Raw genomic sequence first — 25919 nt, forward strand, 5'->3', positions numbered from 1 at the left:
TGATGATTTTTAATAATGAATTGAACAAGTCAAAGTATGATACAATTAGGACACGTAAAATATTGACTAGAAGGTGAATGATGTAAAAACAAAAAGCGTGTTGAATAAGTGATTACACGAAACAGATACTGATTTGAAATAATGGATAAGTGTTAGCAGCCTTAAGAGTTAAGATTATTATTGAGTTGTTATATAATATATAAGTTATTAAGTTTGGCGATTTCTAGTGTATTCTTCTTCTTCTTCTTTTCCTCTTATCGCTTTCGTAAATTTGTAAGTTGATTTCCTTCGTATTGTGTTTGTGTTTTTGTGATGATAAGATTAATGTGTGTGTCATAATTAATCTAGTTGCAAGTTGCTGAACTGCAGTTGAAATTTGAAAACAAAGAATATTGTGGTTTTTTACAATCTTGTTGATTCTAAAAACTATAACTTCAAGTTAACTTATGATTTTTTTTTTTACTCTAGGTTAAATATAGTTTGGGAATTTAAGTTCTATATTGAGGTGAACTAGAGCTTGAAAACCTGATATTCTTTCCGAGTGTGAGCTGAATCTGAACAATGATCTATAGCTGAGTGCGTATTTGTCAAAAGACACAAGCCGCAAGGCTCTTAAAAAGCGAGGGCCCAAAATAAGCATGGCTTATAACATAAACATAACATTTTTTTGGGGGGTGGGGGGGGGGGGGGGTAGACATGTTTTAAGCTTGTTTAGGCTGGTTCCAGGCTATTTTTCGATGTTTCAGCCCAGTGTGCTCAGAAATTTGCCGGAATTTTCATGATTTGGGCGAAATATCACGGAAGTCTTACTAAAATCTGGTTGGAATCTCGCTTGAAAGTTACCTGATAGCCTGAATGGCAGCAAGGCACTTTCTCTGCGTCTTGCCTCGCTTGAAGGGCTTTTGACAACATAGGCTTGGTGAACTAAAGTTTGTTTGGATTGCTTATTAAAACTGCTTATATGGCTTGTGATTTATCTAGCTGCAAACTGCTGAACTGCAATTGGAAACAAAGAGAAAATTATGGTTTTTTAACAATTTAGTTGGTTCTAAAAACTGAAACTTGCACTTAAATATATAATTTTTTTTACTCTAGGTTAAATATTGTTTGGGAATTTTTTTAGGTGAACTAGAGCTTGAAAATTTCATGTTCTTTTCGAGTGTGTGCCAAATATGAACAATGATCTTATTTGAATAGTTTGGAATAACGGGACTGCTTAAAACTGCTTATCTGCTTATTGATTCTGTTTTTTGAATGTTAAGAGATTGCTTATCCAAACTGCTTATATGATTTATTTTAGGGATTATGTATGCCGAAGCTGCTCAAATATTTAAATTCTCTCATTACGAACCCACAACTGAATGCACCAAAACACTAAAAATGGTTAAGTATTTATATATTGTGTAGAGGTTGAAGTGTAGCAACCCTAAAAATAGGGCTAGAAATTTTTTTTTAAGAAGACTTATCGTTACAGGCTAAGTGTGAAGTTGGTCGAATAGTCAAAGCGAACTGTACATTAATAGGGTTGGCCCAAACCGAGGAGATAATAAACCAGTAGAGACAGGGGTAAGCCCCATGATAATATCATGTTTTATATCACGGGCTCGACCCAAATTAATCAAATGAAACCGAGAGTCATTTAGCCCGGAAGGAATCGAATCCGATAACTACACAAATTATACGAGTCATTCCATAACTAGTTAATTTTCCTGGGTATCCAAAATATATAATCCAAACATCAAGCAATTTCTTATATTACCGTCCGGTCACCAAACCAAACGAAACAAAGATCGATAAACAAGAATTGTGATATGTATTATCGCCTACATATATAAACTCATGGATTATATATAAAAACATGTTACCTATATAATGTATATATAAAACATATTATTTTAAATGGATCAAAAACAACAAATATTTAAGAAAACAAAAGATATCATCTGATCATCAAATCACAACCCCCAATCAGTTCCCCGCGTGTTCTTCTGGTCTCCTCTCAAGAGCCACCACCCCTGCCACCAATCCACATCCATCTCCAATTACAATTCATGCAAAGTATTTTTAAAATTCACTGCAATCTAATCCTCTTCCTATTATACAATCTTTAATCAACATCAAACCCATTTACAAACTTTCATCAGAATACTATCTGGTTTCTCTCTGGAGACTGAACCAGCCAAGAATCACAAGGAACCCGACAGCACTAATCTCTGCCCCTCTGTGCTCGTGGATTCAGGGAAAAGAATTCCGGGGCGAAGTTTCTGTTTTTGCTCGTTAAACCGTCCATGAATCAGAACCCGATCCTACTCTTGAACCCTAACGTTACCAGGTACTGCAGCTCGTATTCGTTTCTGTTTATGTATCATTCTAAGCTTTAAGCCCGTGTTTTAAACCTGTGAATGAACCAGCTAAATACCTTGATTAACCATGCTCAAAACCAACACAAAACTTTAATCAAAACTGGTTATTACCAACATGTAATTCGAGCAAGAACAAAACTTTTGTCTGCATAAAATCTTAACCAAAAACTCAAGTTTTTGTTTCTTTTTTTTTTTAACCAAATCAATGGAATGTGAACTAAACCATGTAACTTTGTTAATAATTCCAGAAAATGCGGAGATTATAACCGGTTTGAAGCTGTAAAAATCATATTGAGTGCAGCCCTTTATAACCATAATTAACTTGGAGACTTTCGGTAACTCGTTTAAGCGAAAACCAGTTCAAAGACTAATCCATTTTAAAACCATTGAACCTCTGAACTTTATCACACATTTTCCAGCAACTAAGTATCATATTTTGTTTGTATAAAAGTATTTTGATGAAGTTAAAATAGTAATATAAAAACCGTGCCTTAAAACACCCGCAAACGACACATAAGTGGTCCGTTTGATCAAGAAACGAACCATGCAGTCTAGTTGCTGTTATGATACCGTTTTAATAGTCCCACATATATTATTCTAATGACATATAACCTGACCCGAACTTGTTTGATGTGAAAACATACATTTAAAACCAGATTATGCCCCTAACGGGCCAAAACCGGGTCTGTACGAGTAAACAACAGCCCAATGTAACATTTTTAAAAATTCTTGAAATATTTAAACAACTTATTTTTATGTATTATAGCAGGTCCTAATTTGTTTGTTAACCAAAAATGAGTTCTGTTAAAAATTTAACATAAAGGTGCTGACGGGCCCAAACCGAACCGAAGCCGTTGTTAGGGTTCCGAGCACCCTATAACCAATATGAAACATTTAATAAATCATTAATAAGTATTAAAATAGGTCCAAAGCTGTTTTGTGGTAAATAAACCGGATTTGAATCAATAAACGTGGCCAAGGGCATTTTTGGAACAAGAGAAAAACCGGTTAATTCTTAAAAACTGAAAATACAAGAATATGTTTTTAGAACAGAAACTTTTGAGTTAAAATGGCCATAAGTAAGTTACAAAATGTTTAACGGTAAGCGGATTTAGAAAAGGGCCCGTTTACAAGTTTAAAATTGTTATTTCGTTAAAACCGACGAGCGGGCCAGCTTTTAAAGACTAAAAGACTTCAAAAATATAAAATGGATATTTTCCAGTATTTATAATTAAAATAATTTATTATTATGTTATAAACCATTATTGATATTTACAACACCCTTTTTATTAAGAAATAGCGTTTAAACGCAAGTGACGCTAAAACCGGCATAACCCGAACAAGCAATTGAAAAATATAAAGCTATGAAGTTTCTAATTTTTAACAGCAAGTATGAGCCAATAAAATCATAATTTTAGTGTTTACTTAGTTTACAAAAACTGTCTAAGCCTTTAACTCGGTTTTTGCCAAAATAAACGTTAAACGAAGGTACGAGGACTAAAACCGTACAACCCAAAAATTTCTGAGATATCAGACCTGAAAGTAACTCATTTTTATGATATATATAATTCTGGAAATGACAAGTTTCAGTTACAAAAGTATTCGTTTATTTAAACTATTCTTTCAAGACATTTCGTTAAAAACCGACAACACCATTGATAACCGGTATTGTCAACGTTTGTAAACACAGGACATGGTTGTTTAAATATGTATCATTAGACTTTTAATATCAATGAAATGTATACAAATTCTATGGTCATATGGTAACCCGAAGCCTAACTGAAAACCGAACTTTCCAAAAATAGAAACTTTATCGAAACCGACACATGAACCAAGGTAACTAAAAATCTCGGAAGCTGAATTATATACGTAAACATAAAACATTAATCTTATTAAGTTATTTAGGTACAAACTTCCCATAAAAGGAAACTTTACCCATCAAGAACCAAATACGTTGGAAAACACAGAATTAACTAGCACACAATACCAATAGTGAATTTTACATTGTTTTTCGATAACTTATTGTTGATTAATATATATACTAGGCGTACTTGGTGATTTCTAGCATAGTGCAAGCTCATTAATTATCTTTCATATACATATTGCTTACGGACTGAGGTGAGTTTCGTGCTGCCCTTTTTACTTGAACTTTTTTGGGCTGGATACATGCTAGTTTTACATATGGTGTGATGTTTATCAAGATGTGTTTTACTGCTAAATTTTTGTCCCAACTTTTACACAATCATTAGCCCGAGGGAATGGGCCGGAGGCTTGTATGGGTTGTACTATTTGGGAGACCCCCACGCACAGCGACCCTATGTTGGGTAAACCACACTGAGATCTGCGGATCGTTGCGGCATATAACCTACGTGTTTGATTATTGCTTTTAGCAGGGTGATAATCCGGGACGGTTTAACTTCTAGTATGAGTTGGGGATACTTATGCTAGTTGCAGGTTTGATTGTGGACTTGATTGATGTGCACCATGCTTTATACTTACATACAAGCAAACTTGCGCGCTTTTATAAATGAACTATTTTATATGTGTATGTGAGCTAAACTCACGAACTCACCAACTTTTTAGTTGACACTTCTTAGCATGTATTCAGGTATCTTGTGGATAGTGATTTGGATTAGCATTGTAATGAGCATGACTAAAGATAGAGGCGTAAGTCGAGCAAGAACAAAGAAGATTAGATGCCAATGAGATTAGTAGAACCCAACACGGATTGCAGCAGTGTCAGAGAAGAGAAAAGATAGTTGTGTAGTTACACCTTGTTTTAAATACATAGTGCAAACGTTGTAGCTTATCTTTATTAATAAAATTCCGCTGTTCACATTGGTACCAATTTGTCCATAAAACGACTAGCCCCCACGGCAGGGTGTGACATGAAGCCTCGTTGGTAAAAATCAGTAGTAAATTATGATCTGCTTACTAGCGCTTTAAATGAACAGTTTGTTTTGAATAGTAAAAACCAATGATGAACAAACCAATGATGGGTCGGGTAACAAGCCAAATTGGGAAGTTTTCATATGTGTCGAGTTTGGTCTGAGTTATTGTTAACTGTAAATAGAAACCTGTTTACAGTTATAATTTATAGTTTTTGTGATTTTTTTTATAGTTTTTGAGTTATATAAAAAGGTTTATTATTAATTTATTATTACCACCTTCATAAAAATGATGCATAAAATAAATAAAAAAGAGCTTTTTGAGTATAGTTAATTACTGTTAATCTGTTAGTTCAGAAATTTTTATCAGGTTTTTTTGTTAATATTCTTTTTAAAATCTATAAATTATGCTAAAATTTTGTTAGTGTTACCTATAGCTGTTAAAGTGAACATCATGCTAGACTCTTTAAATATTTAATTGATTTTAGATACGAATGGATGGTATTTTGTACCAAATATTGATGCTAGTATGTATAAAAGCTTCGATTTTAAGTTTGATGTTTTCTGCAGCCAATGTCTCAATCTGATTACCTAACCATAATCGTTGAGAATCCCAAGTCGGTTGACGAGAGTGGAAAACTGGTATAGTATTCTTCGTTACTAGTATTTTTTTTGCATATTTTTATCCAACTGCGTGTTCTTTAAACATGGTTTTGTTTTGTAATGATTTAAGGTAAGCAATATGGTTGTCGGGGTAACAACTGAGAAGAAGGCGATCAAGTAAATGAACGACGAATAATGGCGGCTGCTTTTGATGTTGTAATGTGAATAGTAATATAATAGAAAAATGGTCATGTTGTTTTGGCGTTGTTGTAACAGAGGAAAAATTGAGGATTCGATGTGTTTTAAGCCCCCCCCGGGGGGGGGGGGGGGATCATGTGTTTACAGGGCACGCCGTTTGTTAAATGGTTGCTAGCTTGTTAACAATACGAGTTTGTTATATGTTATGCCGTTAATGAGATTGTATTAGCTGCATGTGAATTTGGGGGTTTTTGTTACAAAGGATATAAATGTTTATGTGAATGAGATATCCTAGATAGTATGTGTACCAATTATGATGGTTCCTAAATTTATTTGTGCATTATATTTTAGCATTTTTTAAATGTTAAATAGAACAAGATATCGGAAAACTCACGGGACCTGTTAATGCCCTGCTAATTAATGTGCATGTAAACCGCAACTTGTGAAGTTGTGATGGGTTATGCGGCCTTAAGAATTATTGACTCAACACGTTAGGTTGTGAACAAATCAGTGAATTGTGTCAACCCGTATGGTTGCGGAATATAACATGATTTGCCTGATTTGTCCACAACTATACGAAAGGCCATGATTATGAATTTTTGTTGGTACATCCATGATTCTAAATTTATTTGTTAGCATGGTATTGACAAGTCCATATGTTTTCTAGTAATGAGTTCTTATCGTTATCGGCTATAGCCCTATGACAAGTAATTTTATATTCTATAAAAGTCATGACAAAATTCAAAATATTTCCAAAAGTTTAACCAAGAGCAATTGCTTACGTGTGGGTATTATGCTCCTAGCCAAAATGGCGAGGTTTCAAGCCTCTATTGAGATAGAACGCCGGTTTTAAGAATCAGTTAGCGTCTTTTGTATTGAGTAACTTTAGACGTTTGATATATATTTTTTTAATCTTTTCCTCTTTTAGCCTATATGTTATAATATCAACCAATAATCATAGTCATCTTAACATTACCATCATCTATTCATCTTCATTTTTCTTAATCTTATAAAACTCAACTTATGTTATACATATCAATCACAATTCATAACTTTTATTAAATAATTTTACAAAAATAGTATCTATTAAATTTTGAACAATTACTTACTAAATAAATCCAAAATAAAAATAAATTTAATACATAACCATAAACATAACCTTCTTGGCTAGCCCAATTAGTTATGACAATAAAGATAAGAACTAGGCTTTCTTCAGGAGGTCATCAGTCCGCATCCAAGCTAAAATTAGAGTTTTATCCAGTCTACGTTACGCCGGAAGATTTCAACTCTTGTGGTGGCGCAATTGGTGTCAAGTGACAATCAGGGAAGAAGATTCATCCGAGGAAAAAAAAACCCGGAAATCAGGAGTTATGCACAGAAACTCTAAGAGGTTCCAAACATAATAAGGTTAATAATTAAAACTTAATAATAATAATAATAATAATAATAATAATAATAATAATAATATTGTTGATCTACCAAAGGCAAACAGCCACTTGCCTACTTCCTCGTTTACATCGAACTCAAAACACAAAAACACAAAACACAAAAACACAAACACAAACACAAACATAACGATGATGATCCAACAATTCAATCCTCAAACAGTCTACTCATTCCCATCAAACACTTCCAAACATCAACACCAATCTAACTTCTTCATCTACAGAACCAACAAACACAAACCCATCATCTTTACTATCATCTTCATCAAACCCACCTCCGTACCCGGGTGGTATGGGTCCGTTTACGGGTCGGGACCCGAGTGTGAAGAAACCGGGTTGGCTAAGACAAAAAGCACCACAAGGGGTTAAGTATCAGGAGGTTAAAGAGTCATTGTCTCGGCTTAAACTCAACACTGTTTGTGAGGAAGCTCAGTGTCCTAATATTGGTGAGGTATGCTTGATTAACCACTTCTTTTCTTTAATCTTCTCATTATTATTATTATTTATTTATTTTTTTAATTACAAGTTGAATTATATATTTCACTAAAAAATAGTGTAGCCATTAGGCTTGTAAACGAACCGAACGTTTGGTTGAACTGTTCGCGGGAAGTTCATTTATGTTCGAATAAACGAACGAACAGGAAGAAATTTTTTGTGTTGATTTAATTAAACGACATAATTTTTTATTTTTTTTTATAATGGAACTTTCGTTTTCATTTAACACAAACCAAACTACATCTGGATAATGGGTAAGCGAGCAACAAGCTGCGCCGCTATCCCCTCTTGGATCGCAAAGCCTATTCTACTAAATATTAAACGAATGAACATAAACACATGTTTTGTTCGTTCATTTATGTTCGTGAACATTCATTTATTTATTTATGTTCATTTATGTCTGTTGATTTATGTTCGTTTACGGTGGTGTTTGGGATTGCTTTTTTTCACCAACTTATTAACTTTTAAAAAGTAATAAGGTGTTTGAGATTGCTTTTGGTGTGAGAGAGAAAAGTTAATAAGTTATATACTTTATAACTTTATAAACTTATTGAAAAGTTATAAGGAGGTACAATAAAGAATTCCAAACATATTAATAGAAAATAATTAAATGGTATCTTGAAGAGTCATCTACTTAATGGATTTATATATTTTCATTTATGTTGGTTTATGTTTGTTTGTGTTCATTTACATTTGCTCATATATGTTCATTTTAGTTTGTTTATCTTTGCTCAGTTATGCTCGTTTATGTTCGTGAACTGTTCGTTTAGAACTTAAACAAACGAACATAAACGAACATGTTCATTTTTTAAATAAACGAACACGAACACAAAATACGTTTTTGTTTAAGTTAAATGAAAGAACACGGACATGGCCTTGTTCATGTTCTTTCGGTTCGATTACAAGCCTAGTAGCCATAATTACAGAATGCAAACGGGCAACAAGCTGTCCCACTAGCCCTTTTTGGATAGCAAAACTAAGTCGTTTAAAAATAACCTTCATAGAATGTGGGTTCATGAATTACTATTCATGACCCGTTAGACATGACTAAGTAGCTCTATAGCTTCATTATGGCTTATTATTAGGGAAAATTACCAAAATAGATAATGTTAACCACCTTTTTTTGAAGAAAATAAACGCAAGATTTTAGCATACAACTTTCTAGACATTTATCTTCTAGATGAATAAGATTGCATCACACTGGACTAGCCGGCCTATGCTGGGCTCTGAAATTGTAAAAAGTCAGTGGGACCCACCTTCTGATCAACCGGGAGTTGACACTGTCGTTTTAGCCTATAAATGCATTTACTTAGATATCTATTTTGTAGGTTGAGAAAAAAACACTTGGGCTCTGTTAGGAACAAAGCGGCGCGCGGAAGCGAAACAACACACACATGCACAACGATAAACACGCATAAACGAAAATATAAACGACACAAGAATTTAACGTGGTTCGGTCCCCGCGAGGGGACCTACGTCCACGGGCTGCAACTAGGTTTTCTTATTAGCTCAGAACCAAGATTACAATTACATGATGGGATATATATAATAAACAAGATTAGGGTTAAACATAATTAGGAGCCAAAACCGGGCCTCCTAATAAAACCGGCCCAAAGGCCTTCATAACCCAACAATCTCCCACTTGAAGGCCTTGCGATAAATTCCAGCCTGCCATCCAAGTAAATATAACAATCTCATTCATCCAGTAACTCTAGTAATCTTCAGTAATAGAAATCTACCAAGCCTCCAGTTCCAATAACAAGCTAAAACTTCAACAAAAGAAGTTCTCCAAGCCTCCAGTTCTCTAGGAACAAACTAAGATTTCTACCAATCCACACCCTGGTTGCATCCGCCCCTTCTCATCAGTTACCTGAAAGGCCCATTGAAGCTCCCGAGAACTCCAATCCGGTCATCCCAGACCCAGCCATGACAAAACTCGCCAATGACTCATCCTCAATCTTAACCGACCCTCACTTACTCACACAACCGGCTTCAAAGACTTCCAGAGGATAAACACTCTCCAAATCAGCAGACTATACCAGGAGAGATTTTCACATTCGGATTCCTGGTCCTCCGAACCCAACGTCCCTTTGGAAACAAACCTAGAACACACCTGCGTGCTCCCACTGTTACCAAAACCCCGAACATGTTCAGACCTCCTCCGAATACGCTCAAACTAACATCACTGTGGCTCCAGGCTTCATGTCTGCGAACTGAAACCCCTTAGCTCTACTCGATTCAGCGAGCCAAGACCTTATAACTCGGAAGTTGGTTCACTTCTTCCGACGATACAAAAAAAAACTCGTATCTTCCAAAAGTCTTTAATTAAAAGATTCAACAATGCTTCATTGAAGTGAGTAACAAATAAAGCATACCATAATCTTGAACCCAAGAGTCGTCACCGCCTTCACTGAGTCCCAATGCATCAACCCCAGATACATTCTCAAAAGCAGAATTCCAAACCTTTCGACATCGACCCTTAAAATGTCTCACCTCTACGCAACCTACCAAGTCGACTATGCCCAGCTCCCACTGTCTCTGTTATCCCAACCCATGCCACACCAACACTCCATGAGATGAACCCCACTCGTACTATCCCGGCAAATAACTTTACCCAACACGAGATTATGAACCTCTCAAATGGTGTACCACTGATCACCACCAAACAAGATATAACTTCACAATTCCAAACGAACAAGAAGTAATAATCACAGTTTCGAACCAGCTAACAGGCAAACAGCTATAACAACAGTAGAACTTTCATGAAATCAAGCGGTACCAAGGGTTCTATGACCGTACACACGATCAGTTAACTCAAACCCTAACCGAAAGATCATCCAAACGAGCAATAGTTTACATGACTTGCCACTAACCTCATTTTTTTTCACTTATGCCGTCACCAGCACACCCGCTGGTTCCATTTTCTCCAAGTTTATCCATCACCAGTACTATATCCAAGTTCACATGACAAACCAATCAACCAAAATCCATAACCGTCAACATTCCGATCATAACCACCTCGTCTTCAGTTATAACAATAACAAACGAGAACAAATCGAAAACAGTGAACAGACACAACAAGGGCACGGGCCTAAACTTGACGATTGTTCAACAGATGACTGCCAAATAAACCGATTTGCTCTTGCAATAACCGATAAATCAACTAACTGTAAATAAACTATATAAAGTTACCTCAGACTAATCTCTTGCAAACAAATCTGAACCCGAACCTAAATGGTCTTCACAAAACCCGGTTCCCTAATTTACGGTTGATAATAAATAGTCAAACCCTAACTCAGCCTGATAGCCACCAATCTTGACTGTCGATCACTGATGAACACGAACCAGAAATTAACCCTGCGATCTCCAAGAGTTATTCACGGTGACGGACCTACCCAACCCTAATCACCAAAAAACAGATTCGAACCAAAACCTTCTGCGAAATCGTTACCAGTGCAACGAACCGTGTGTCCAACAAGCCAAAGCTCTGATGCCACTTGTTAGGAACAAAGCGGCGCGCGGAAGCGAAACAACACACACATGCACAACGATAAACACGCATAAACGAAAATATAAACGACACAAGAATTTAACGTGGTTCGGTCCCCGCGAGGGGACCTACGTCCACGGGCTGCAACTAGGTTTTCTTATTAGCTCAGAACCAAGATTACAATTACATGATGGGATATATATAATAAACAAGATTAGGGTTAAACATAATTAGGAGCCAAAACCGGGCCTCCTAATAAAACCGGCCCAAAGGCCTTCATAACCCAACAGGCTCGGCTTGTCTCGTCTTAGCCTACCAAAATATGACGGCTACGAAGAGAGAAGTCAGTTTAGCCGGTGTATTTTTTCTTAGCCTGCAAGACAGACATCTAAGAATATGCATTTGTATGCTAAGCTTAGTCTACAAGTGACGTGTGTTAACTCCTGGTTGGTCAGTGGTCTGACGTGGCGACTTCTCATCGGAGTAATGGGAATGATTAGAAACTTGTAGGCTAAAATCTTGTTTCTATTGTTGAAAAAAAAGTGGTCAACGTTGACTATTTTGGTAATTTTTTTATTTACTATGATGAGTGTTATTATTATGAAACAATGATGTTAATTGCAGTGTTGGAATGGAGGTGGTGATGGAATTGCAACCGCAACCATCATGGTTCTTGGTGATACCTGCACAAGGGGCTGCAGGTTTTGTGCCGTGAAAACCAGTAGGAATCCGGCGCCACCGGATCCTATGGAGCCACATAACACAGCCGAAGCCGTAGTTAGCTGGGGGTAGTATTTCCTATAAACATTTTTAGTTTTCACATCTAGATAGTCAAAGGTTCAAACTAGGAGAAAATTACTTAAATAGACATACCAATTTTTTTTTTAATTTTTTTAATTTTATTATTATTATTATTATTATTATTATTATTATTTCCAAAATGGTGATTAATATTTAGCCTACAAGAACATTAGTCATCCATGATTCGTTCAATCAGAAGCCGCCAAATCAGCTCCGCTGGCTGAGTCAGAAGCGGTTAAGTCTTAGCCGCCTTAGCCAGTGTAGCTGATCTGGCGGCTTCTGATTGGGAGCGAATCATCGATGACTATTGTTCTCGTAGGCTAAATATTAATCACCATTTTGGAAAAAAAGAAAAATAAAAAATTGGTCAGCATGTCTATTTGAGTAATTTATATAAATAATAGGCTCACGAGCAAGCTTGAGCTCGGGCTCGTTTATTAAACAAGCTTATTTCTAGGATTGAACTCGTTTAAGCTTGGCTCCATTCGAGGTTTCAGCAAGCCAATCTCAAGTTGCTCACGAGCGGCTTGGCTCGTTTGCACCCCTAGTTTTTTGCAAATTCAAGTTTTTTTTTTTTTTTGCATCTATGCGTCTTTGACAACATAGTTAGTTATACATAGAATTTCATGTGTTTGATCATCTGTATCATTATACTAAATGTATGTTGGAATATGCTTCCTGCAGCGTGGATTATATTGTTCTAACAAGTGTGGACCGGGATGATCTTCCGGATGGTGGGAGCGGTCATTTTGCGGAGACTGTTAGAGCAATGAAGGTAGACAAATGCTTCTGATTCCTGCATACTATTTATAACGGTTCGCTTCACGTTATACTAAATATTAATATTTGTATATTTATATATGTGAACTTTGATTTGTCTGAACAGAACAGGAAGCCTGAGATTGTGGTCGAATGTTTGACTTCTGATTTTAGAGGCGATTTAGAAGCGGTATCGTTGTTGACAAACTCGGGATTAGACGTTTTTGCCCATAACATTGAGACCGTTAAACGGTTACAAAGACTCGTAAGAGATCCACGAGCCGGGTGAGCATTATTCAAATTTTACACGATTATGATTAATAACTAATAAGGTACCATTTTAAAAAGAAATGGATTAATATAACGTGTAGATATTAGTAGGGTTCTAAGCGAGTCGAGCGAAGCTTGAACTCGCCTAAGCTTGAACTTGTCTCGGCTCGTTTAATTTATGAGAGCGCGAGCTCGGCTCGTTTAACTTTTGAGAGCTTTAGCTCACCTTGTTTATTATTTATCAAATGTTCAATTATTTTATTTGCATACACATATAATTATTCTTAACTATTTTTTGTTATAACTTTAAATATCACGAAGTATATATTATTTAGATAATTTTATCATAATTATATATATATAATAATTCTTCTTGTGTAATAATATTTTTACTAAAGGAAATTAAAGTATCATATCTATATAAATGATAAGCTGGTTTAGGTTTGCCACTCACTAGCGTTATATGAAGCTCGAGCTCGTTTATTAAATCAGCTCCAAGTTAGGCTCGAGCACAGGCTCATGCTCGGCTCTATTCAAACTTTTAGTGAACCGATCTCGACCAGCTAACAAGCAGCTTGACTCGTTTACACCCTCTAGATATTATCTAAGATAAGAAGTTTATGGTTTGATGTAGTTATGAGCAGAGTTTATCAGCCTTGAAACATGCAAAGGCTAGCAAGGAGGGAATGATCACCAAAACTTCAATAATGTTGGGACTCGGTGAAACCGATGATGAGTTAAAGGAAGCCATGAATGATTTACGCGCCATTGATGTTGACATTTTGACTCTTGGACAATATTTACAGGCAACTTTTTTTTTGTTTTACTTTTCTCATTATTAAATTTACGCGTATTTGTTCGTTTAATGCTAATCTTAACATAAACGTGTGCAGCTGACTCCTTTGCATCTTACTGTGAAAGAATATGTGACACCTGAGAAATTCTCCTACTGGAAAGATTATGGAGAGTCAATCGGTTTTCGCTATGTAGCAAGTGGACCTTTGGTACTTTTTTATGTTTTATTAAATAGAGATTTATTATTTCTTGAAAGATTAAGTTAAAACGAGTTAGAACGGTTAAATACGACTGATTATGAATGTGAAATATCGCAGGTGCGATCGTCGTATAGGGCAGGGGAGCTCTTTGTTCAAACCATGGTGAAGGAGAGGACCAAAAACGTATCAAAATAATTTGACTGCAATCTTTATAGTGGTAGTAGCAGCAACAAGAGACTAAACTATCGTGTGAACGAAAAGAATAAACATAAATTGTTTAATATTTTTCCAATCAATGGTTCATAACATGATTTATCTATGTTTTATCTTATGTTTGTAACATGATTTATCTATTTTATTAAGTAAATTTGATGAGTATACATATATTTCTTTTTTTTTTACTTTTTATTAATTTTAATGTTTTTAAATAAAATATATTTTTATATCTCCAATTTTTTTAATAGAAAATTGTTTTGTTGGGTTTGTGATGAGTATCTACTTATACTATTAAAACATCTTTTTTGGACACATGTTATCTTTCTATTGGTCAGTTTCACTAATTTTCATAAATACCAAGTATTCTTAGAATTTCTTGATAATATAATAATTTAAAATTAAAATAATATTATATCTATGGAATGACATGTTTTATAATCGATCTAACCAATTTACCCATCTTATAACCCATAGTCCATTTACTTTTTTCTAAACCTATCTAACCCATAATAATGTTCTCGACAATTTTTTAGCTATTTAGGTTAATTATGGTTATATTCAAATTCATATTTCAACTTTCCATAATTCAGAGATTTAATTTAGGTTAACCTAAACTAATGTCAATGAAAGTGTGTCAACTATTGTTAATATCATTTAGTTCTTTAGAATAGAAAATGCATAAATTAAGGGTTACTCTAAAATAGCAATAACAATAATTGGCAAGTTCAATTTTCATCATTTCTATAAATAAGCTTAATTTCGTTAAAATTTAACTGGTCAATTTATATTTAATAATGATCTATCATAACTTAATATTTGAATGTGCTATAATGTTAATTCTTTTATCTTTTATTCCTTTTCATAGGAAACTAGCTTTTTTACCATGCGCGTTGCACCGAGCAGGTGGGATAACGTGCCCGGTAGGTCGAATATGTTTATTTCACGTTGCAATTGTGTATTACTGTGGGTTTGGTTGATTAACATATAAAACATTATAATATAAAAAAAACGACATTTATTCGGTCGGTAAAACCCAAGCGTTTTAAATTAATAATTTTTATAAACAATAACATACAAATAAGGGATCACAAAAAATAAGGGACATGACATAATAAGTTTTATAAAAGATGATATAAAAATAAGGGATCACAAAAAATAGGACGTATGGCATAATAATTTTTATGAAAAATGACATAAAAATAGTGAATCACATAAAATAAAGACATGACATAATATTTTTTTTTTTAAAATGACATAAAAGTAAGGGATTACATAATATTTTTATACATTTTTTAAATAAATCGGATTACCGCTAAACGAGAAGCCACAAGTAGATTGTAAGGTCAAACTAGTTGCGGCGAGTTAACTGGTAATAAACTACTCGTATAGGAAATGTTTATCGGAAGAACTAGTCGTTGACCAAGATCCACTCGTAATGACTAATTGAGCTTTCAAACTTACCAATCCAGTTAGTTTTTTTTATAAAACTAACAAGTTCGATGTATTTGGTAAACAAAATAACTCGTCATGGTTAGTTTAGTAAACTAATCGTGTATCGAAAAGTGGCAATCTACTCGTCGTGATTAAACGATTTATGCAATACTCGTGGGCATTGATTACGAGGCATGCAACTTCACTTAACGGGTCTATCAGAGACTCGTGGGTTGATTAAGGAGGTGAGTCTCTCATGCTACTCTTATTATACTTGTCATGGTTTCCATTTGTTCGTTTGAGCATCCATTTGTTCGTTTGAAAAGTGTAGTTTGTTTTTATTAACTGAACGGGGCTAGCAACGACTTATGTGCTTTTGATTTCACTGAACGAGGCTATTACAAACTCTTGGGATGATCAACGAGGTGTGCCCCTCATTCTAGTCTTTGTTTGGTTGTTGTGGTTTCCATTTGTTCGTTTGATCTTTCATTTGTTCGTTTGAAAAGTGTAGCAAATGTTTTTCACTGAACCGTGCTTGCAACGACTGGTGGGCTTTTCTTTTCACTAAAGGGATATTACGGACCCGTGGTATGATCAACGAGGTGTGTCCCTCATTCTAGTCTTCGTTTGGTCGTTGTGGTTTCCATTTGTTCGTTTGGTCTTTCATTTGTTCGTTTGAAAAGTGTAGCTTATTTTTTTCATTAAACCGTGCTAGCAACGACTGGTGGGCTTTTGTTTTCACTGAACGGGACTATTACGAACCCGTGGGATGATCAACGAGGTTTGTCCCTCATTCTACTCATCTTTTACTCGTTGTGGTTTCCATTTGTTCGTTTGGTCTATCATTTGTTCGTTTGAAAAATGTCGCTTCTATTTTCACTAACGGGGTTGGCAGCAACTAGTGGACTTTTGTTTTCACTAAACGGGTCTAGCAGGGACACGTGGGTTTATTAAGGAGGCGAGTCCCTCATTCTACTCTTTTTTTACTCGTTATGGTTTCAATTTGTTCGTTTGGTCTTTCATTTGTTCGTTTGAACTTATTTTTTTCACTGAACGGGGCTAGCAGCGACCGATGTGTTTTTGTTTTCGTTGAACGGGTCTATTACGGACCCGTGGGATGATAAACGATGTGTGTCCCTCATTTTATTCTTCGTTTGGTCGTTGTGGCTTCCATTTGTTCAATGAGGCTTTCATTTGTTCGTTTGAAAAATGACGCTTCATTTGGTAAACAAAACAACTCGTCATGGTTAGTTTAGTAAACTACTAGTGTCTCGAAAAGTTGCAGTCTACTCATCACGACTAACAGATTTATGCAGTACTCGTGGGCGTTGAATACGAGGCATGCAACTTCTTTAGTTGGGGCGACTAAGTAATTACTGAACGTGCTCGTCACAGTTAGTTTATGGCCACGTGGCATGTTTTAATGGACTATGAAAACTACTCGTGTGTTAACGTAATCTACTCGTCACGACTAGTTTATAATACATATTTCTGGAAATTTTAGAAAATGATACCAAAAACTTGTAATTTGTTTTCATAAATACTTATTATGGAAATTTTCCATATTTTTATTTATTTTTTTAAATATATCGGATTACCACTAAAATGAGAAGCCACAAGCAGATTGTAAGGTCAAACTAGTCGCGGCGAGTTAACTGGTAATAAACTACTCGTATAGGAAATGTTTATCGGAAGAACTAGTCGTTGAGCAAGATCTACTTGTAATGACTAAATGAGCTTCAAACTAACCGATCCAGTTAGTTTTTTTTGTAATACTAATCAGTTCGATGTATTTATAGTAAACAAAACAACTCGTCATGGTTAGTTTAGTAAACTACTCGTGTATCGAAAATTTATAATCTACTCGTCGTGACAAACGATTTATGCAGTATTCGTGGGCATTGATTACGAGGCATGCAACTTCTTTAGCCGTGGCGGCTATATGATTAGTGAACGTGCTCGTCACGGTTAATTTATGGCCATGTAGCATGTTTTAATTGGCCATGCAAACTACTCGTGTGTTAACATAATCTACTCGTCACGACTAGTTATAATACATATTTCTGAAATCCTTTCAAAATGATATCTAAAACATGAAATTTGTCTTCACAAATACCTATTTAGGAATTTTGCCTTACATAAAACCATAACTTTCGGTAGGTCAATATGATGTGATATGGTAAATTTATTAGTTATCGATTTAACATGAAATAACACTAAATGCTATATATCGTTTGTTATTATAATAAGATACAATATGTAATAATGGGATGAATTAATATGATGTGCTTCGATTTGAAATGATATGATGATATTATTTGACACGATACTATAAGATATTATTAAATATCATATGTAAATAAAATAATTATTGTTATTTTGTTAAAAAATAATGAGTTGCTAAATGTCACAAAAGTTGTATATACATTGTCAACATTGAAACAAAAAAACGTGTCGCTTCCTGGGAGATTTTCGTTTTGGCTTCTTCTATACATTGAAAAAAAGAAAAGAAAAGAAACATCCTTAAAACTTCATTAAATTATTGTATTTGTACATTAAAACTTATATCACTTCCTAAAGAAATCTCTGAGTACATTTCATTGATCTTGAGTCTTTGTGTTAACTTTTTCCTCAATCTCTTTTACAACTTTTAGGCACCCCGGTTTCACGCTTTATACTTGAAACAAGGTCCGTTTACAATCCTTCCACGTAGACTCTCTTCACCAATTGCGTGTCCGCCAATCAAAGTGTGACACATTGCAATCACTACACCAAAGAATTGTTAGATCTAAAAGTACATGGCGGTGATGATACAACCATAATATGTGAAATTCCGCATTAGTTTCATAACATTGAAGCAAATGTATGACAAAAATAGCTGTTTGAAATTCAAAAAATTCAGAAACTTACAAATGCTATGAGCAATCAACATGTTATGATCCAATCCTCTTAAAATGGAGAGAGATTAAAATGGTCAGAGCCATAATCTTAACCTATCAAAGACAGAGCCAAATATTAGCGGTTTAGAATTATCTGAATCAATTAGATGATATAAATAAATTTGAACGGATACAGAAAATTTCTTACATATAAATACTTAACCAGAGCTCTCATCTTCTGGAAGTTAACACTTAACAGGTTAGAGGCGATGAATGGATTTTAGTTTTAGAGATGAATGTAACACCCCGACCAAAGGCGGATTATACATCGGGGCGCCACATATTGTTTCATTACTCGTGACACTATTGGGTGTCAATATTTAATAAATACATTCATTCGCGCACGCGCAGAGTAAACACAAGATAACATAAATCATCATAAATCAATATATTATAAATCATAATATTCGAACAGCAAAAACTTGTCTTGATACATTTTAATCTAGGTCCAAAATAAAGAAAACTTCCTATGTGTCCACAAGCTCCAAAACAGCTACTGCAAACCTGAACATGTGTTAAAATAAACGTCAAACACTTGCGTGTTGGTGAGAAATCAAGTTTAATACAATACATAGATAACAATAAATCTGCGCGCAACACGTGTATGTCTGGTGTTTAACAAGGGTGCAATCAGATTGTGATCAAGCCTAAATAGATCATAGCTCATAGTTCATAGTTCAATCCGTGCTCCCAATTGAGCACAAAAACGAGAAAACATCTGTGCAAGTGTAAACAAAGAAAACCGTAAACGATAGGTCTCCCGTGTTCATCTAATGGATCCATGAAAACTTCGGAATAGGCCGAACAAAGCGGTTAATGATACACACATACAAATAAACAGCCAAGTAAACGTCCTCAACACATGGGATACTGCGCGACTAAAGTTCATAAACAAGTTTAAGACTCAAGTTTGTACGAACACATGAACATCCCAAAACATTAAAAATAAAAAGGGATTAGGTACGAGATTACTCACTTGATAAACGATGCGGTGTAAGATAAAGCAAGAACCAACTTTAAACAAGCACAAGTTAACCTATAATTAAAGATTATTGTTTTAACAATCTGTTTTAAGTCTTGATATAAGTTAGCATAATTAAATTATTATATATAATATATATATTACCGGAAAAGCAGGACAGAACAGGGAGGAAGACGGAGGCAGAGAGGGGGGCGGCAGAGAGCAAGGAAAACAGGAGAGATTAAGTGTTTGTGTGTGTAGTGTTAGGAAAAATAATACTATTATTTATAGAGAAACCCTAGGAGACACAATCCCTAGAAAAAGGGGAAAAGATCTCAAAAAGTAAAAGATTCCAAAAGCAAAAGATATCAAAAGATATGGCAGCAGGGAAAAAGAGAAAAAGGCTGACAGGGAACAGTAAAAAGGCATGGGCGGTTCAGAAAAAGGTACTGGTCAAGCATGGCAAAGGCAGATCTCAAAAGATTATGTCAGTCACTTTTTCTGCCAACCAATGGGGTTGGTGCGCATGCTGCGCCGAAAGTAACTTTTCAGACAAAGCAGATTAGGTCAACAGCACAAAAGATAAGACAACACAAAAGCAAACGGCTAGATTAAACAGAAGAAAACTCAAAGGGTTTAGCGCGAGAAGGCTCGAGCGCGAAGGCAGACACAGAAGGTCAAGAGAGCGCGAGCGCGAAGGCAGACAGAACCAACCTTAACGCGTCGCGGAAAGAACTACATTTCTAAGCGCGCCGCGGGAAGAATCACATTTCTTAGCGCGCCGCGGGAGGAACTAAAATTCCTAGCGCGCCGCGGGAAGAACTATAATTCTTCGCGCGTCGAGGGATGAACTACGATTCTTAGCGCGCTGCGAAAAGAACTACAATTCTTAGCGCGCTGCGAGAAGAACTACAAATTCTTAGCGCGTCGCGGGAAGAACTACCGTTCTTAGCGCGCTGCGAGAAGAATTACAATTCTTAGCGCGCTGCGAGAAGAGTTCGTCTCGCGTATCGCTGAAACAGGTGGTCTTCACGCAGGATTCCTTGTAAGGGGTCTGGCGCGTGGAGCTGCGCAGACAACCTTAGGCGGGAAGGAACAAAGGACAAGCAAAGAGTTAGAAGAAAAAGAGGGAAACAAGGCGTAAGGGCGGGACGGCGACAAGAGGGAAAAGAAGGCGGAAAGAGAGAAGGAGAGGGACGGGACGGCGGAAAGAAAGAGAGAGAAAGAGGCGGGAAGGAAAATATATTATTATTATTAAAAATAAAGTATGAGTATAAATAAATATTAAATCATAAAAGAAAGAGATCGGGTCAGAGAAACGGGTACCTGGGTCGGGTCGGATCGGGGCAGATGCTACAGTCTCCCCTACTTTAAGAAATTTCGTCCTGAAATTTATCTCGAAGTAGGTTGCGCAGAGAACAGGTGCGGGTACTTGATCTTCATTTGATCTTCCCTTTCCCATGTAAACTCAGCTCCGCGCTTGGACTCCCAGCGAACTTTCACGACAGGGATACGACTGCGCTTGGTTTGCTTTACCTCGCGATCCATAATCTCAACAGGCTTCTCAACGAAATGCATAGTTTCATCAACTTGAACTTCATCAAGTGGAATGTGAAGGTTCTCGTCAGCTAAACACTTCTTGAGATTGGATATATGGAACGTTGGATGCACATTACTGAGCGCGGGCGGCAGGTCAAGTCTGTAGGCAACTTTTCCTACACGCGCGAGAATCTTGAATGGACCAACATATCGAGGAGCAAGCTTACCTTTCTTCCCAAAGCGGACAACACCCTTCCAGGGCGACACTTTGAGGAGAACAAGATCACCAACTTGAAATTCGAGAGGCTTCCGCCTACGATCTGCGTAACTCTTCTGTCGGCTTCTGGCAGTCAGCAGATGATCACGGATCTTGGCGATTTTATCGGTTGTCTCTTGAACAAGTTCGGGTCCTGTGATTTGAGCTTCACCCACTTCGCTCCAACAAATCGGGGAGCGGCATTTACGACCGTAAAGTGCTTCAAATGGGGCCATACCGATACTGGAATGATAGCTGTTATTATAAGAGAACTCGATCAAAGGCAGGTGCGAATCCCAATTACCTCCAAAATCAAGAACACAAGATCGGAGCATATCCTCAAGAGTTTGAATAGTTCGCTCAGACTGACCGTCAGTCTGAGGATGATATGCCGTACTCATGTCCAAGCGAGTTCCTAGCGCAGATTGGAGAGATTTCCAAAAGCGAGATATAAAACGGCCATCGCGATCGGATATGATGCTCAAAGGAGTACCATGGCGGCAGACAATTTCCTTGACATAAAGCTGCGCGAGTTGCTCAACACGGTAGTTTTCACGAATGGGCAGAAAGTGAGCAGACTTAGTCAAACGATCCACTATTACCCAAATGCTATCATGTTTGCTTGCTGTCAAAGGTAACTTGGTAATAAAGTCCATCGCTACACATTCCCATTTCCACGTAGGAATTTCAGGTTGTTCGAGCAAACCAGATGGGCGTTGGTGTTCAGCTTTCACTTTAGAACAAGTCAGACATTTAGCTACGAACACAGCAATATCCTTCTTCATACCGGGCCACCAATAAGTTATGCGCAAATCCTTGTACATCTTATCAGCGCCGGGATGAATAGAATATCGAGATTTGTGCGCTTCACTCAGGATATCAGCGCGAAGATTCTCATCAAAGGGAATCCAGATGCGATTAAGATAACAGAGAATTCCACTCAGATTGGGCACAAAATGCGCTTCCGCGCCACACGCTAACTCGGCGCGAAGGTTACCATTACTGATGGATGCGCGCTGCGCGTCACGAATGCGCGATTCAAGGTTGCTTTGGATCGGCGCAAAGTGAAGATGCGTGCGCGGCAAGATACAGTTAAGCTGGCAGGGTTTTCGGCTGAGCGCATCGGCTACCACATTAGCCTTACCAGGATGATACCGGATCTCACAATCGTAATCGCTGATGAGTTCGTTCCATCGGCGTTGCCTCATGTTAAGTTCCTTTTGATCAAAGATATGCTGAAGGCTTTTATGGTCAGTGTAGAGGATGCACTTAGTACCATAAAGGTAGTGTCTCCAGATCTTCAAGGCAAATACGACTGCACCAAGTTCGAGATCGTGAGTTGTATAATTCTTTTCATGAACCTTAAGTTGCCTTGATGCGTAAGCGATAACCTTGCCTCGTTGCATAAGAACACAACCGAGACCTTGGTTGGAGGCATCGCAGTACACGACAAAATCTTCATTACCCTCAGGTAACGCAAGGACAGGAGCTTCACACAACAAACGCTTGAGCGTTAGAAAGGCTTCTTCTTGCTTCGAGCCCCAAATATATGGTTTACCTTTGTGCGTTAGAGCTGTTAAAGGCAAAGCGATTTTCGAGAAGTTCGAAATGAAGCGCCGGTAATAACCAGCTAAGCCCAGAAAGGAACGGATCTCGGTAGGAGTAGATGGCGTAATCCAGTTCTTGATTGCTTCAATTTTGGATGGGTCGACATGAATACCCATCTTGTTCACAACATGACCAAGAAACTGTACTTCATCAGACCAGAATTCACACTTGGAAAGCTTAGCATAAAGTTGCTCAGCTCTAAGCTTTTGCAATACCAATCGGAGATGTTGCTCATGCTCGGCCTTGGTCTTAGAATACACCAGAACATCATCGATAAACACGATCACGAATTTGTCCAGGAAGGGCCTACACACCCGATTCATTAGATCCATGAAAACGGCGGGTGCGTTGGTTAAACCGAAGGACATGACCAAGAATTCAAAATGGCCATAACGAGTTCGAAAAGCAGTCTTCGGAACATCTTCATCGCGGATGCGCAACTGGTGATAGCCAGAGCGGAGATCAATCTTCGAGAAACAAGAGGCACCTTGGAGTTGATCAAAGAGGTCGTCAATACGCGGTAAAGGATACCGGTTTTTAATGGTGAGTTTGTTCAACTCGCGGTAATCAATACACATGCGGAACGATCCATCTTTCTTTTTAACGAACAACACCGGAGCACCCCAGGGCGAAGAGCTAGGGCGAATGAATCCTTTAGCAGTCAACTCTTGAAGTTGGCTTGCCAATTCTTGCATCTCAGCGGGCGCAAGACGGTAAGGAGATTTGGCTACGGGGGAAGCACCAGGGACAAGATCAATACGGAACTCGACTTCACGAGCGGGAGGGATACCAGGAAGATCATCAGGAAAAACTTCAGGAAAATCACGCACAACAGGGATATCGCGAAGCTTCTTCTTTCCTTCATCGGGTTTAACCACATGGGCTAGAAATGCAATACACCTTTTCCTCATGAGTCTTTGGGCTTCGGCGCAGGACATAAGTTTAAGACCGCGGGAGGGTTTTTCGCCGTAGACATGAAGATCACCATTTTCTCGAGGAATGCGAATCATCTTCTTGGCGCAAATAACTTCGGCGCGATTATGCGTAAGCCAGTCCATACCAATAATAACATCAAAGCTTCCAAGAGGCATGGGGATGAGGTCGATCAGAAAATCGTTTTCGTTAAGGTTAAGCGTGCAATCTTTAATCACTGAGTTAATTAAAACAGTTTCGCCATTAGCCAATTCAACTGAAAAATTTTCTTTTAAATCGTTGCGCGGTCGCGCAAGCTTCTGCTCAAACGCGCGAGAAATAAAACTTCGATCGGCGCCAGTATCAAAAAGTACAGAAGCATAAAATCCGTTAAGCAAAAATGTACCATTAACTACGTCATTATTCGCTTGCGCTTGGTGCGCGGTTATGTTAAAAGCTCGTCCGCGTGTCACTTGGTTCGAAATCTGGTTCACCGGATTCGCTTGTGTAATCTGAACTTGTAGCCTTGGGCACGCGTTCCGGAAATGACTGGGATCACCGCAGTTAAAGCACGATCTGGGTCGTGGGTTTTGGTAGGTTGGTTGTGGGTTCTGCGGGTAGACTGGTGGTATTGGCGCAATTGGGTTGGCGAGAGGGACTCTACAGTATTCGGCAGAGTGACCAACGCGGCCACATCGGTTACATTGCCGACACGGGGTTTGGGTTGGGTGGTGAAGTCTACAGGTTGGGCAAAAGGGTTGATTTCCTGTGTAAGGTTTCTTAGGTGGCGGGGCAGGGAGTGCGGGATTGGTTAAGGCATAGTTATGGACTACAGGAGGTGTTGGGTAGGCTGTCAGAGGGTTAGGCGCGTAAACTGGAGGTTGGTAGATGGGTTGCTGGACTATGGGCGGGTTGGTAAGCGCATAGGCCTTGCGCCTGCGCTTGAGGTTGTTACGGTTTGAGGGTTCTGGTTTGGTTTCTGTTGGTTCAGGGGCAGTCTTGGTGAGTTTGGTCTTCTCAGCTCCCCGCAGGAACAGAGTTCCTGCTCTGACATGGTTGTCGCTGAGCACAGCGGCCAACTCAATGGCGTCAGAGAGGGTTACTGGGTTTCTGGCCCATACAGAATCTTGAATTTCCATGGGGAGACCCCCAAGGAATTTCTCGATTGCTCGGCGTGAAGGGGTAACAAGGTGAGGGACCAGTAAGCTTAGCTCGTGGAAGCGCGTCGCGTACTCGCGCGCTTCTCCACTGTATTGCTTCAGGTTCCAAAATTCTTCCTCCAGGCGCTTTACTTCGTTGGGAGGGCAGAATTCTCGCGTCAAGAGATCCTTAAATTCCTCCCAGAGTATGCTGGAAGCAGCTTCTGCGCCACGCGCATGGGCTACTCCATTCCACCATGTAAGCGCTCTGGATTCCAGGACACTGGAGGCATATAGGGTTCGTCTGTCATGAGGGCATTGGGTATGGAGGAAAGTGTTTTCAATCTTTTCGAGCCATTGGAGCATCACGGTGGCTCCTTCAAGACCTGTGAACTTTGGAGGGTTACCCGCGTTAAAGGACTTAATGTTATAACTGGAGGTATTGTTTTGGCTCAAGGCTTGGGCTATCGCGGCGGCCATTTCCTGGGAACGTTGCTGTCTACGCATGCGCGAGGCTTCCCTTCTCTGAAATCGGCGAGATAGCGGAGGCATTCTATAAAAGTTTTAATTTTAGTTAATATCTTGATTTTAGCGCAAAGTTTTAATCTTAT

At 37.8% G+C, this 25919-nt stretch overlaps 1 pseudogene across 1 annotated transcript; it reads left to right on the plus strand.

Annotated features, from left to right (window-relative positions):
* The first annotated feature begins 7606 nt into the window (after positions 1 to 7606).
* On the plus strand, positions 7607 to 14391 carry LOC143544916 (lipoyl synthase, chloroplastic-like; annotated as a pseudogene). Its single transcript, XR_013137333.1, has 5 exons — positions 7607 to 7948; positions 12107 to 12270; positions 12968 to 13058; positions 13170 to 13327; positions 13947 to 14391. The product of XR_013137333.1 is annotated as a lipoyl synthase, chloroplastic-like (transcript).
* Positions 14392 to 25919: the final 11528 nt, after the last annotated feature.

Source organism: Bidens hawaiensis, unplaced genomic scaffold, assembly GCF_021521415.1.
Source record: "Bidens hawaiensis isolate Kalapana, Puna unplaced genomic scaffold, B.hawaiensis_p1.1 tig00013803_1, whole genome shotgun sequence".
NCBI lineage: Eukaryota > Viridiplantae > Streptophyta > Magnoliopsida > Asterales > Asteraceae > Bidens > Bidens hawaiensis.